Below are 15,144 nucleotides of genomic sequence, written 5' to 3'. Positions count from 1 at the left end.
TGGAATAGGACTGAGAACTCAGAAGTACATCCATCCAGCTTTGGATCGCTGATTTTGACAAAGAGCCATAATCCCTTAAAAAGGGAAGAGAGTCTATCAAATGGCACTGGCAAAAGCTGGGTATGTATTTGCAGAGGAATGCAGCAGGACCCATATCCCAACTACATAGAAATCAAACTCAAAATGAGTCAAACTTGTAAGTATAAAATCCATTGGTATGATGGTCATCCATAAAACGGCCGGAAGGGCCCTGAACATGGCATAAATACTCTATCAAACACAATGAAGAACATACGAGCGGAAGACAAACTAGATGACAGGAGCCATCTAAGAGTAGAGGCTACGCACATCGCAAGATTTCACCACCGAGTGAAAGGAGAACCCACGGACCGGGCGGGGTAGGGGTGGGGGAAGTGACAACGATATATCTGAAAAGAGATTAGTCTCTAAGATTTATAAAAAAAACTTCAACACCTCGAAGTGGAAAAAGACAAATAATCCAATGTTTAAAATGAGCTGAGGTGTCTGGGGTCTTAAAGGCTTGAAGGTGAACAAGCGGCCATCTAGCTCAGAAGCAAATAAGCCCACATGGAAGAAGCACACCGGCCAGTGCGATCACGAGGTGCCCAAGGGACCAGGTATAAGGCATCATGCAAAAAAAAAAAAAGATATAAGTGTGTGTATGTATGTGTATATATGTGTATATGTATATATGTATGTGTATATGTGTATATATATATCATATTAAATGAAGGGGGAAGTGCAGAGTGGAGACCCAAGGCCCAAGTGTCGGCCAATGGAGATCCCCTCATAGAGGGGTTTAGGAGAGGAGATGGGTTAATTAGGGTGTGAGGTAGTATCGATGAAGAACACAGCTTTCCCCCAGATCCTGGATGCTTCCTCCCCCCAACTACCATGATCCAAATTCTACCTTGCAGGGCTGGATGGGACAGAGGCTGTACACTGGTACATATGAGGGTTGGAGGTACAGGGAATCCGGGGTGGATGATACCTTCAGGACCAAGGGTGTGAGGGACGATGCTGGGAGAGTGGAGGGTGAGTGGGTTGGAAAGGGGGAACTGATTACAGGGATCCACATATGACCTCTTCCCTGGGAGAGGGACAGCAGAGAAGGGGGGAAGGGAGACTCCGGATAGGGCAAGATATGACAAAATAACGATGTATAAATTACCAAGGGCATATGAGGGAGGGGGGAGTGGGGAGGGAGGGGGGGGGAAAGAGGACCTGATGCAAGGGGCTTAAGTGGAGGGCGAATGCTTTGAGAGTGATTGGGGCGGGGAATGTGTGGATGTGCTTTATACAATTGATGTATGTATATGTATGGATTGTGGTAAGAGTTGTTTGAGTCCCTAATAAAATGTAAAAGAAGAAAAGAGAAAAAAATGATTAGGGCAAAAACTGTACAAATGTGCTTTATACAATTGATGTATGTATATGTATGAACTGTGAAAAGAATTGTATCAGCCCCAATAAATTGTTAAAATAAAAAAATTTAAAAAATAAAATAAAATAAAATAAATAAAAAGGAATAAATAAAAAAAAATAAAATAAAAAAATAAAATGAGCTGAGGACATGATCAGAAACTTCAGCAAGGGAGAGAGCCATAGGAAGAAATGCTTATGACCATTAGCCATGTGATAGGCAAATCTGAAGGAGGTATCACCTCACATCAGAATTCCTAACAGGACAGCAATAAAACCCAGACAATCACAAATGCTAGAGGGTGCAGGGAGACGGGGACTGCTGGTGGGAATGCAAAATGGTGCAACTACAGGGGGAATGATTGTGACTTGTCCAAAGTTGTGAGTAGAAATCTAGAAATGCCTCCAGTCACAGAGAAAGAAGATCCACAAAGCGAGCAGATGTATGCCTCCCCCGTGAATCGCAACATTATTCACAATAGCAAAGAGATGGAAACACCTACATGCCCACCATCGGAGAATGAACACACAACTTTAGCATATACACACAAGGGAATACTCGGTCATGTTCAAGGGTAATGATGAATCTGCAAAACATCTCAACACACGGATTGACCTGGATGACATTGTGCGGAGTGAAAGTAGTCAATCGCAAGAGGGCAAATATTGTCCCAAAACCACTATTATAATAAGTCAAGGAAAAAAAAACACTCCTTGATGGTTACCAGAATGGGAGGACAGAGCAGTTGGGCATGACGGGAGAGCGTGTGCATTTGGGTGAAGGAGAAGCAGGATAAAAAGAGAGGGGCTGGGAAAAGATGGCAGTAAGAAAGACCCTGGGGAGTTTTGCAGAAGTTAAAGGCAACGTGAGGTGGGGTGGGGAGGGGAGTGGAGGGGGTTTAATAAAAGAGATTAAACAAGTGATCAGAATAGAGATCTCCAAAGGATCAGGAAACAAGCTGAAGGGACGAGAGAGAGAGAGAGAGAGAGAGAGAGAGAGAGAGAGAGAGAGAGAGAGAGAGAGAGAGAGAGAGAGAGAGAGAGAGAGAGAGAGAGAGAGAGATCAATCCCTACTGTCGGGGCCCTGAATCCAGACCTGCACGCCCCTAAACTGGGAGAAAATGGGCTTTGTCAAAGCTCTTCTCTGTGGTTCGTATGTTCCAGCAGTGCTAGGGAACTAAGACCTTGGTTTCCCCAAACTCGCACAGCGGGTGGCCCAGAATCTAAGACAGAAGAAAGTCAGATCTCCCCGTGAGAGGGAAATCACGTGAGAGGCATGAGGCAGGTCGCCCTGCTTTCCCCAAACCCCTTTGTCTCTGGAAGAACTGGCCTTTCTTGGAGGTATATCTTCCAAGATGTTAGCCAGACCCCGGGGCAGTACATTTAAGGCATTCATTATCATAGGGAAAGATGCGTGTTTGTTTACACAGTCAAGTTCTTTAACTTCTACGACTCTTATAACTTCCTCAGGACCTCCAGGCTCTTTTTTTGTGCTGACGAACCAAATTAAGCTTAATATGATCCAATGTAAAGGCTTGAATTGTGTCTCGAGTATACTTTCTGGAAGATGAAAGGACAAATATGCTTATAAAGTTCTATTACTCTTAAAAAGAAAAGTCTTTTAAAATGTTGGAAGTACCTCCTGGCTAGGGAAGGGATTAGATGCCAGCTTTCAGTTCATTACCTCTAATATAAACACACGGCTTCCCTGGTGCTCTGCGTCAGTGGCCTGTCTGCATGCAGACTGTGCCCATGGGACGCCTTGGGCTTTTGTCTCTGAAGTCCCTTTAATGACTGGGGCAAAGTGAGATATTTTGTCTGATTAAAGGCTTTGCTCTTCAAAACCACACCCCCTTTCCCTCCATTTGGGAAATGGCAATGTTTATGGTGTCTGTACCCAGTTGGTAAGTGGAGGGAGAGGATAATAAGCAAACCTTTCTCCACCCCTGAAAATACCAGTCCCGGGGACAAAACCAGCAGCAGGAGCCCCACTCCTTCCTATGACCCAAGTCCACTCCTTCCTATGACCCAAGTGCACTCCTTCCTATGACCCAAGTCCACTCCTTCCTATGACCCAGTCCACTGCTTCCTATGACCCAAGTGCACTCCTTCCTATGACCCAAGGGCACTCCTTCCTATGACCCAAGTCCACTCCTTTACATGACCCAAGTCCACTCCTTCCTATGACCCAAGTCCACTCCTTCCTATGACCCAAGTGCACTCCTTCCTATGATCCAAGTCCACTCCTTCCTATGACCCAAGGGCACTCCTTCCTATGACCCAAGTCCACTCCTTCCTATGACCCAAGGGCACTCCTTCCTATGACCCAAGTCCACTCCTTCCTATGACCCAAGGGCACTCCTTCCTATGACCCAAGTGCACTCCTTCACATGACCCAAGTGCACTCCTTCACATGACCCAAGTCCACTCCTTCCTATGACCCAAGTGCACTCCTTCCTATGATCCAAGTCCACTCCTTCCTATGACCCAAGGGCACTCCTTCCTATGACCCAGTCCACTGCTTCCTATGACCCAAGTGCACTCCTTCACATGACCCAAGTGCACTCCTTCACATGACCCAAGTCCACTCCTTTCTATGACCCAAGTGCACTCCTTCCTATGACCCAAGTCCACTCCTTCCTATGACCCAGTCCACTGCTTCCTATGACCCAAGTGCACTCCTTCCTATGACCCAAGTGCACTCCTTCACATGACCCAAGTGCACTCCTTCACATGACCCAAGTCCACTCCTTCCTATGACCCAAGTGCACTCCTTCCTATGATCCAAGTCCACTCCTTCCTATGACCTAAGTCCACTCCTTCCTATGACCCAGTCCACTGCTTCCTATGACCCAAGTGCACTCCTTCACATGATCCAAGGGCACTCCTTCCTATGACCCAAGTGCACTGCTTCACATGACCCAAGTGCACTCCTTCCTATGACCCAAGTGCACTCCTTCCTATAACCCAAGTCCACTCCTTCCTATGACCCAAGTGCACTCCTTCACATGACCCAAGTGCACTCCTTCACATGACCCAAGTCCACTGCTTCCTATGACCCAAGTGCACTCCTTCACATGACCCAAGTGCACTCCTTCACATGACCCAAGGGCACTCCTTCCTATGACCCAAGTCCACTCCTTCCTATGACCCAAGTCCACTCCTTCACATGACCCAAGTCCACTCCTTCACATGACCCAAGTCCACTCCTTCCTATGACCCAAGTGCACTCCTTCCTATGACCCAAGTGCACTCCTTCCTATGACCCAAGTGCACTCCTTCCTATGACCCAAGTGCACTCCTTCCTATGACCCAAGTCCACTCCTTCACATGACCCAAGTGCACTCCTTCACATGACCCAAGTTGAAAGCTGGAAGATCCCGTGGAAAGGATCAGACACGAGTATCAGATACATCGGACAGTGGGCACGGGAGGCACACTGGTAATTTTTAAGTTGTTCTTAATTTTTACAGAATAACTCACATCTTCTACCAAAATTTAGGAATTGCAGAAGCAGAAACAAGACACATTTCCCGCAGTCCTGTAGTTCAAAGAGAAGCTCTATTATCACCTTTTCCTCTGTCGGAACGGGACCTCAGAGAGGGTCATGGTAAAGTGAAGGGGACGCCATGGGGCGCTTCGTGAACTTCATGAAGCGCCTTTGTAGGATTAATTGTTCTCCAATATTTACTATGAGTCACTCAGAGAGAGGGAGGGAGAAGAATTTGTGCCCCCCCCCTGTTTTGACAGTATGATATAAATAATCTTTCTAAGTCAATAATATAGCTCTAAATCATCTTCTCGGACAGCTGCATTGACCACGTGCATGGCTATGGCAGTCCTCATCATTTCCCCACTGAGCAACAGCTGGGTGGCTAGGTTATTTTCATTGTGGTGAAGTTATGAAGCCAGAGACTCAAAGCCCCGGGTGGGGCCGTGCCCTCAAACTGAGGAGACTGCGGAGAGTGTCACGAAATAAATCTATTTAACTGTCATCAAGAAACTAATTTTCTCTGTCAGCTTTCACCCATACCACAATAGAATTCTTTTTGAAAAGCCACCGTCCTAGCTAATTTCTAATATTTGCTTACATGTCTACAAATTAACAATGCCACCTAGAGATGTGATGGGAACCTTAGTGAACAGGCTTGTGCTGAGGGAGGAGGAGCGACTCCTAGACAGACAGTGAGACTAGTTGTGCAACTTGAATTAACCACGTAATTGAATCATACGTGCAGAAGCATGTACGTGTACAAAAGCAGCCCATGTTGAACGACTGATTGTTCTGTTTGGTATCTTCGCAAAAACAAAGTATTTTTAAATGCAAAGAAAACCAGAGAATAAGTATTCTGGAGGAGATTAAATTTTATTTTCCTGGTTGTTTTCTTGGGATAGAATGGTGAATTACTTTTACACGGTCTTCCTGGCACCCACCAACTGATTCATTGTGATTGTGCAAAGACACTTATGGCTGCCAAGGGGATGGTGCAGTTTATTAATACTGAAAAGAAGGTTCACACAACCCTTGAGGCACTGCTGCCATGAAACAGAGCATGTGAAACCTATCTAGGTGAAGTTCTTCTCCAGGGGAACAAAGTCCATGGGGTCTGTGTGCATGCACTGATTGACTTCAAAGAAAATGACCCATGCCGTTGTGGAGGCTGGCGAGTCCCAATCTCTGGACCAAGCATCCAGCTGGGGGCTTGTCCTGACTCACAGATGGCTGTAGCGGCTGATGAACCCAAATCAGCTACGTGATGACATGCTTTTCATGACAACCTATCACTCTGACGCCCCCACAGCAATCTGGATCGATTGGACCAAGGTGAAGTCTATAGGATAAGTCCCTTCTTTTCCTGGAGATCCAGAGGCATGAGGAGCCCCACGTGGCCAGGGGCTATTCCTAAACTCACTGTGTTCCGTCTCTCCTGGTGGGAACATTACTCCCTTTGGAACTAAGGCCTCTAGGCTCACAGAACATAGGATCATGGAGACAAGGAGTAAACCACACTGTAAGGGTGTCACTTGGGCAAAGAATGATTGGTGCCACTTCCAGATTGCCCCTTCCTTCCTAGACCTATGAATCCTGCTCAGGGAGGGTGGGAGGGAGGGGGCAAAGAGGAGCTGATACCAAGGGCTCAAGTAGAAAGAAAATGTTTTGGAAATGATGATGGCAGCATATGTACAAATGTGCTTGATACAATTGATGTCTGGATTGTGATAAGAGCTGTAAGAGCCCCCAATAAAATGATTTACTTAAAAAGAAAGAGCACCATATACTGATTGTTGATTTAGAGCCTATATGGCTTCCGAGATAGAGCCCTGGTTAAGTGGTGGGCTGCAATCTTTGTGGTCAGCAGTTCAAAACCACCAGCAGCTCCATGGGAGAAAGACTGGGCTTTCTACTCCCATAAACAGGTACTGTCTCGGACACCCCTGGGGGGAGGGCACTGTGAGTCAGCATTGACTCCCTGGCAGCGAGTTGAGTGTTGCTTCCTGCAGAACATCACCGTGAACTTGCAGGGTATTGTCACCCACGTGGAACCATCATTGTGCTTTTAGACAGCCGTCACATCGTTCTGCGAGTACAGCGGTTTCAGGCTGATGGGGAGCATAAGACCCGCGCACTCTGGAAGTGTGGGCCCTGCTTTCACTGTGAAGTGAGCTCCGTCCTTTGAGTGCATGCTATGTGGGAGCTTGTGGCAGTGGATCAGTGGAGAAGAATTCTGATGTCTACAGATACTGGTTTGGGCAGAGGCATTGCATGCAGGGAAATCAACGTGTCTCTCACAGTAAAACCAAATCCCGTACTTTCCATTTTTCTTCTGAACATTTACTGTTACAGGACCCTCCAAAGTAGCCTTCCAGGGCTTCTGGAAGCATCTTCCTTTCATGCCTTTGGTTGCACATCATATCATCTCAACACCCGTTCTCAGCATCAGAGGAAATATCCCTGTGCTATTTTAATAAGTGCCCACGCTGAATCCACATGAAGATGAACGTGCATTGACTGTGTGGACTGATCAATACTGCTGTTAGTGGCTGTTAACCCGCACTCATATTGATCTTAAAGGGCAAAGGAGAACTCCCCCAGTTTCAGAAGTTGTAATATTGACGAGACCAGGTGACTAGATCTTTTCTCCCACAGAGTACCTACTAGGTCCCAACCACCAACCAGCTGAGCAAGACCCAGGGCCCTATAATTAATTGTGTATTATGGTTGAGTCAATTGCAACTCACAGTGAAACTACAGGGCAGACTAGAACTGCCCCATAGGGTTTCTAAGGCTGTAAACAGGAGAAAAATGTGTAACTAAACTGAAAACCATGATAGATAACTGCCTCACTGGTCCGAGAGAGATAGTGGGGACACTCCCCACCCCCCACCCTCAAAGACTCTGGACTTTTTAGTCAGCCTATAGGTTCAGAACTGCTCTCACTCCATGTTAGAAGAATGAACCATTTTAGGATCAAAAGGGCAGAATTTACCCATAGACAAAGTCTGGAGGCTTGGGACAGGAGGAGGCATGGACAGAGGAAATATAGAGGAAGTGGAATAAATCACAGGATTTTGAGTGGATTTCAATACATAGTTGAAACCAAATATGTGTGAAGAGTTGAATGTAAAATTGATGATCTGTCCTGTGATTGTCCACCTACTTCACAACAAAAGGTTTTCAGAAATCACTTCACAGAGTAGTTCAACCAGGAGGTGAAGTGATGTCAAAGCACCGGGGCCTGTGGACTTCAGGTTCGAGGTCATCTGTGTTGCATGCACATGAGGTTTCAGGTGAGGGCAGACGGCAGACAAGCTAACCACCTATATTCTAGAGCAGTGGTTCTCAATCTTCCTCATGCCGCGGCCCTTTCATACAGTTCCTCATGTGGTGGTGACACCCCAACCATAACATTATTTTCGTTGCTACTTCATCACCATAATCTCGCTACTGTTATGAATCTGATGATCCCTGTGAAAGGGTCATTCCACCCCCCAAAGGGATCGTGGCCCACAGGTTGAGAACCATTATCCCAGAGGTTCAAGTACAGGATGCAGGCTGATACATCTATGCACATGTGGTCCAGGGGAAAAATAAAGCTAAATGGTCAGGCTTTGATGTTTTATTCCTGGAACCATGAAAAGGGGTCAACCTGAACTCCATAAAATTAATGCAAAGAATGTTTTTTTCCCCAGAGGCAATGGGGAGTGTGTCTCCCAAAGGAGAGGGGAACGATGCTAACCCGAGAAAGGACACACACTGGTCAGACCCAGGGCCATGCTATCTCAGTGCTCTGCAAATCCTAATGAAAGAAGCCCTGATGGCAATGTGTGCTATGGCGGATCAGCGGTCTGCACGTGAGAGTCTCTCTCGGGGGAAGGATAAGACTTTGTTCTCCCATGAAAGCTCACAGTCTCGCGAACATACAGGTGTAATTGAGCTCCACTTTACAAAATGCAAGTTCAAAGGGACTTGGTGATTTCCCTACGGCACTCCCACTGGTAAAAAATGCTGTCACAACTCACCTTCGGTCTTTTAGCTCCAAAGCCAGATTTCAGTGAGGAAGACTTTAATCCAGGATGTTTCCGTAATAGGCCTCATTAGCAACCAGCTCGGCCCAGGCCCAGACAGCCACTCCATGGCTTGCTGCCTGGCCAGCTGGGCCTCATTGTCCATCTTCACCTTGTCCTTCACTGACCTCATCCTAAGGGGCTGACTGACTGACTGTACAGCCAGCTCTTGCCTCCCTGGGCTTATGGGGATTAATGACCCTGAGAAACATTCCTGATGAGGCACAGCGGGGAAGTCTGTAGATGGAGACTGCCTTCTGTCACATGCAATCCCCAAGTCAAAAAGAAGAAAGAAATGACAAATTAGTCATTTTCTGCTCCTTGTACCGTGAAGACAATAAATCCAGTTTATCTCACAGTTGGCAATGCCTGCTAAAAAGCACACTCAGCATCTGAATGGCTCATGTAATCAGTCTGTGCCAGCAGAGGTGGAACTCTCGTGTGACCCACAAAGAGCCTTCCATGAAAATGCTAGCTCTGAGTGTGGGGTCTCCTGTGGTTTGTGAGGTTCTGTCTCGGGTGACCAAGGCACTGATTTTATAGTCAGACAGAGGTGCAGAACCATCACGGATCCTAGAGCTGTGGTTCTCAACCTGTGGGTCATGACTCCTTTGGGGGTCAAATGACCCTTTCACAGGGTTGTCCAATAAATAAAAGTAGAAAAATTACAGTTATCAAGTATCAACATGAGGAACTGGATTAAAGGGTGTGGCATTAGGAAGGTTGAGAACTACTGTCCTAGAGCCTTCATTTCACCATAAATAAAACTCAAAATCTCACTACCAGGCAGTCAAATACCCTATAGAACAGGGGAGAGCTGGCCCTGTTGGTGTCTGAGACTGTGATTCTTTACAGAAGTAGAAAGACCCATCTTCCTCCATGACATCTGTAAAGTGGGAATAAAAATTCAGCCTTTCTCCCTGGCTGGCTGTTCATCTATTTCTATCTTCCAATTCAATTCTATTTAGCATATGTCTGGCATGTGCTATTCATCAGTCTAAGAGGCGGTAATGCAAAGCGGGGAAACACAGGCCATCCATAACGCCCGTCTTTGATCCTGCAGCCTGCTGCTAAAGATAGGCAGCAATCAATGAATCGTTCATATAAATATAAAGCGCACACCAGCGAGAAGTGTCACAAAGGAGAGATGCAAGCGGCTTTGAGAATGGGTAATATAAAGTCATGACCTCATTATAAATGAGGGGAATTATCCAGGCAAAGAGGTAACAGAAGGGTATTCAAAGCAGGGGAACAGCAGGCACAAACCCCCTGAGGCAGGAAGGAGCAAGGTATGAAATAAAAAATAAAAGAAGGCTGCTCTAGCAGTCGCCCACCATCGAAATAACGCCTCGTAGTGAAGAATACAATAACAAAAAAGCAGTGGTATAATCCAATATATGCTCATTTTTGCCCCTAGTGAGATAAACTGAGAGAGTACTTTTGTTAACCTGGGCTCTCTGCTTCTCAGAATGTGTGGCGACGAGGGCCGGGAGCCTCCACTTTCTCTGCAGGTGTCCTCATGCCCCAAACGGTTATGTGGGCCTTTCTCAAGATGAGATCAGAGGGCCTGGAGAACAAGAGCTCCAAAGGACCTTGTAGGCTTAGATTCAGAACCAGCCCATCTGGGTTCCCACTGCAGTCTGTTACTCAAAGGAAGGAGCAAGGCCAGCTTGGGGTAATGAGGTGGCAAAAGAGTCCATGGCTTAATGGGAGAGACGGCAAATTCCCATTATAAAGCGCAAGGACAAGACAACAACAAATCCATTGTCATCTGGTAGATTCTGACACATAGCAATCCTCAGGACATAGCAGACCCTCCTCATAGGGTTTCTGAAGCTATCAGACCCAAACCAAATGCACTGCCATCAAGTCAATGCCGACTCATTGTGGCCCGACAGGACAGGGTTCAACTGTCTCTGTGCATTTCGGAGGCTGTAACGCTTTATGGGAGTAGAAATCCCCATTCTCCTGGGGAGTGGCTGGGCGTTTCGAACTGCTGACCTTGTAGTTTAGCTGTAATTTAGCAGCCCAACATATAATCACTATGCTACCAGGGCTCCTTTCGAAGGATACAGAGGGGTACAGAACTGGAACAACTTTGCCATTTATGAAGCACAGCTAAGACAGCTGGAGATTCCCTTCTATAGGCCGTACGGTGCAGCCAACAAGAAGAGGGAAAAGCAGACAAGAGTAGGCAGAATGGGCTGGTGGCGTAGAGGGATGCTGATGGTAAAGTCAACTACTTGAACCATCAGCTGCTCCTATGGAGAACGATGAGACTTTTTACTCCCATAAAGTGTAATAAAGAGGGTACCCCTGCAAAAAAAAACCCAAAACAAAACAAAACAAAAAAGAGAAAAAAGCTCTGCTGGGTGGGGCTTTCATAGTGAGCATTGTTCCTGCTAGGTGAGCATTGAGCAACTTGCTCTGAGTTAGTGCACACAGTGGCATCACCTGGGAAGGCTCTCTCTGGTCACAGTGAATGTTTTCATAAAAAGCAGTTTAGCTCAAATCTCTTTTGTGTGTGTGTGTGTGTGTGTGTGTGTGTGTGTGTGATGGCTGATTTAAGAGAACAGCACATGGCTGTGACATTTTGTTTCTGGCTTGGGAAAATGCCACAGAAACTGTTGTGATGTTGAACACAACTTACACGCACAGCACTATGGGAAAAACTCATGTGAAGGTCTGGTTTTCTCCTTTCAAAAAAGGCGAAATGTCGATTGATGACAAACCTCATTCTGGACATCCATCAACTTCCCAAAGGAAGAGTGTAATAAAATCTGTGCACTTGTGCTGAAAGACCAATGAGGGACACTGAAGAGACGGGGCAGCTCTCTGGCCTATCTTGGAGCTCAGTTCAGCAAAATTTAGTGGAAGATTTGGGAAAGAGAAGGGTCACTGCGAAATTTGTGCCTTGGGTTCTGACTGACCAACAAAAAGTGTGGAGGGGAATCATGCTGTGCTTTGAAAGACTAGCTCTGAAGTGGCCCAGACTTTCTTTCCAAGGTGAGGAGACATGGTGCTGTTCTTACAACCCCAAGAGCAAACATCAATCACGCCAGTGGAAGATGCCACCATCACCTTGCCCCCCAAAAGCTTGTCACGTGAAATCAAAGATGGAGATGATGCTCATTTGGTTTTTTTGGTTTTTCAAAGTAAAGGGGATAGTGCATTTGGAGTTTGTTCCACCAGGTCAGACTGTTAATCAAGCTTTCTATTTAGAAGTTCCAGAAAAATTGCATAACACTGTGTGACAAAAAAAAAGGCTTGATTTGGGGCAGATGGGAGACTGGTTTTGCCACCATGACAGTGCACCCGATCACTCAGCCCTCTTAGTGTGCCAGTTTGGGGCAAAACACAGCATGCCTCTCTTGCTGCATGCAATGTATTCATCTGACCTTGCTCTGTTCTACTTTTTCTTTCCATGAATGAAAGAAAGAAAGGACAGTAATTTGATGATATAGAAGAGGTGAAGAAAAAATGAGGAAGGTGCTGTCAGTCATTCAAGCAGATGATTTGAAAAATGTTTCCAATCGCAGATTTGACAAATATGTTACATTTAATGGAGAGTACTTTGAAGGTGATGAGATTGTTTTGTAAAAACAAAAAAACATAGCTTTGAGAAGAAAATTCTGGTTTTTTTGAGGTACCTCCTCATAGTGTGGGAAACTATAGGGGAGCTCTACTCTGTCCTAGAGGGTCACTAGACTCAACATGACCCAATGGCCGTGAACATGGTTTGGGATTTTGGTTGGAGTCAGAACCAAATGAGACAATGGTTCTAATGCGGAAAACAAAGCATCTGACACATAGTACCTAAATAGTATGCACCATTTCTTAGTATTAGAATTATTTCTACCTATTTGTTGCAATTTAAAAAAATCATTCATATATATACTCAAATTCCAATTGACTGCTACATGGACCATGTACAGTAAAAGGATGGTTACTACTGAACCACAGAAACAATGCAATTGAGCCTTCGAGGGTTATATTATATATGCCACAATCACAATAGAAAATAAAGCATTAACTTTTTTTCCTGTTTACTCATTGAATAAACATCCCATATATACTCATATATAAGCCGAGCTTTTCAAAACATTTTTAATGCACTTTTGGTGCTAAAATTAGGTGCCTCAGCTGATATTTGAGTCTGCTTATACTTGAGTATATACGGTACATATTGAGCTCTTACTTGTGGCAGGTGTTATGCTAGCGGTTACATTACTGACAAAAGCAGACTTGGTTCCTGCTTTATTGATTTTACATCCATGTGTCTAAGACAGGTGTTTTATTCCAGGTTGACTAGAGAAACAAATCCAGAGACACTCATGTATCTGTATGAGAGAGTTTTATATCAAAGAGCAATTGTATATTGAGAAAACATCTCAGCCCAATTCAGATCAAGTCCATAAGTCCAATATTAGCCCATATGTCTGATACTAGTTAAAAATTCCTCAGACTCACGCATCACATGCAATGATGCAAAATGTAGGAAGATTACAGGCCAGTGGGTGCAAAGTCTTGTGGATCCAATGGCAGTGGAAGCACCTCCAGGACTATGGTTTTCATCAATGTGGCTCCATGTGGCTTGTCATCAGAAATGTGAAACAGAGAGTATATGAGTGTCCTGCTTCTTCTGGTGGCAGAATCAAGAGAGGGGAAGTTCCCAGAAGCCTCATGAGAAGGCAGTACCCACACTGAGGTATCACCAGGCTGTGACCTGATTGACAGGCTAGACTCCACCGCTTCATTCTTCATACCCTCAGGTTAACATGAGATCATGTAACTACCCCAATGGGCAATGAGCAAATGGAGCTAGTTGAACCCGAAACACTGTGCAATTCTGAATGTCACTTGGCCACAAAAGGAATTAGGTTGTGGTGACATGTTCTCTCCATATCCATTTATGTGAAAACAAAACATATGGAGCAGCACACTGAGTAATGATAGACTACATAATTGAGCCAACCACCCAATGGAGAATAACTAAAACAGCTAGACTAGATCATATTTTTAATAAAAGGAATATTTGTTTGGAGGCACTTGGAAACTATCAAAGCAAAACAGAATTGGGAACTGTAATCCAGGAGAAAGAGGAAGCCCAGCAACATAAGCCTAGCATTAGGATCTGATTTTGCCCTAGAGACATCTGCAGATTTTTAAAGTAGCCCGTTAGCTGCTGACAAGTGGAATTCTCTACAGTCATAAGACACATTTTATGGAGTTTGGATTCAAGATCTGTCAAAATAGGGGAGGAGCCTCAGTAACCTCTTAAGACTTCAGAACCTAAATGACAGTACCCATAGAGTAGGGTTGAACCAATAAAAGCCCTCACAGGGACTGAAGTCCAGCTTAAACTCCTCTCCATTGAGGGGTGGATGTCTGAGATCAGGAGTGCTAGCACACTGACTCTCCTACGTACCAGTGTCGTACCTCAGTTCCTTTTGGAAGATAATACACCATGTGTGAGGTTTAATTGTCCTCTACTATTTCAGATTCAGTATCCAGTACTCAATTAAAAATTACCGTACGAGGAACACAGAACAATCCAGGTAAAAAAATGCATAAACAGAATCCAATGGCATCTATGGACAAACTTTGTCCACTCCTCACTTATTGACATGGTTTAGTCACAAAGGCCGGTCACCATTTGAAAATAGGTGCACCAAGGGAGGATGACCACACCAGACTACACAATGGAGAATGGCTACCCTTTTCTGTGACTGCTCGATTACGTCATACCTCACTGCCACACCCCTGAGCACACTGGCCAGCCAAGCTGACACAGAGCTCCAGCCCTCGCAGCCAGTGCTGGTCTTGCCTCGCACGCTGGCATTCCCGACTGCTACACATGGGCTACTAATGCACACACTTGTCCAACAGTCAGTTTTCACTCAAATGAAACTCAACCTAGGGAGATAGCTAATAAGAATTAGTGGAGCTGACATAAATGCCAGGAGTGCTAGGTATGAGGATAACATAAAAAGAAATCTATTGTTCTTCTACATAACAACAACTGATAGCTCCACTCATGAACTAAACACTTTACCATGTGGAATAGCGTCGGGAAACATCAAAGACCTAACTAGCTTGAGAAATCCGCAAGCTGTATAACTGAGAATAGCCAGT

The sequence above is a fragment of the Tenrec ecaudatus genome, chromosome 5, assembly GCF_050624435.1.
Source record: "Tenrec ecaudatus isolate mTenEca1 chromosome 5, mTenEca1.hap1, whole genome shotgun sequence".
NCBI classification, from domain to species: Eukaryota; Metazoa; Chordata; class Mammalia; order Afrosoricida; family Tenrecidae; genus Tenrec; species Tenrec ecaudatus.
This window is presented reverse-complemented; position numbering follows the sequence as displayed.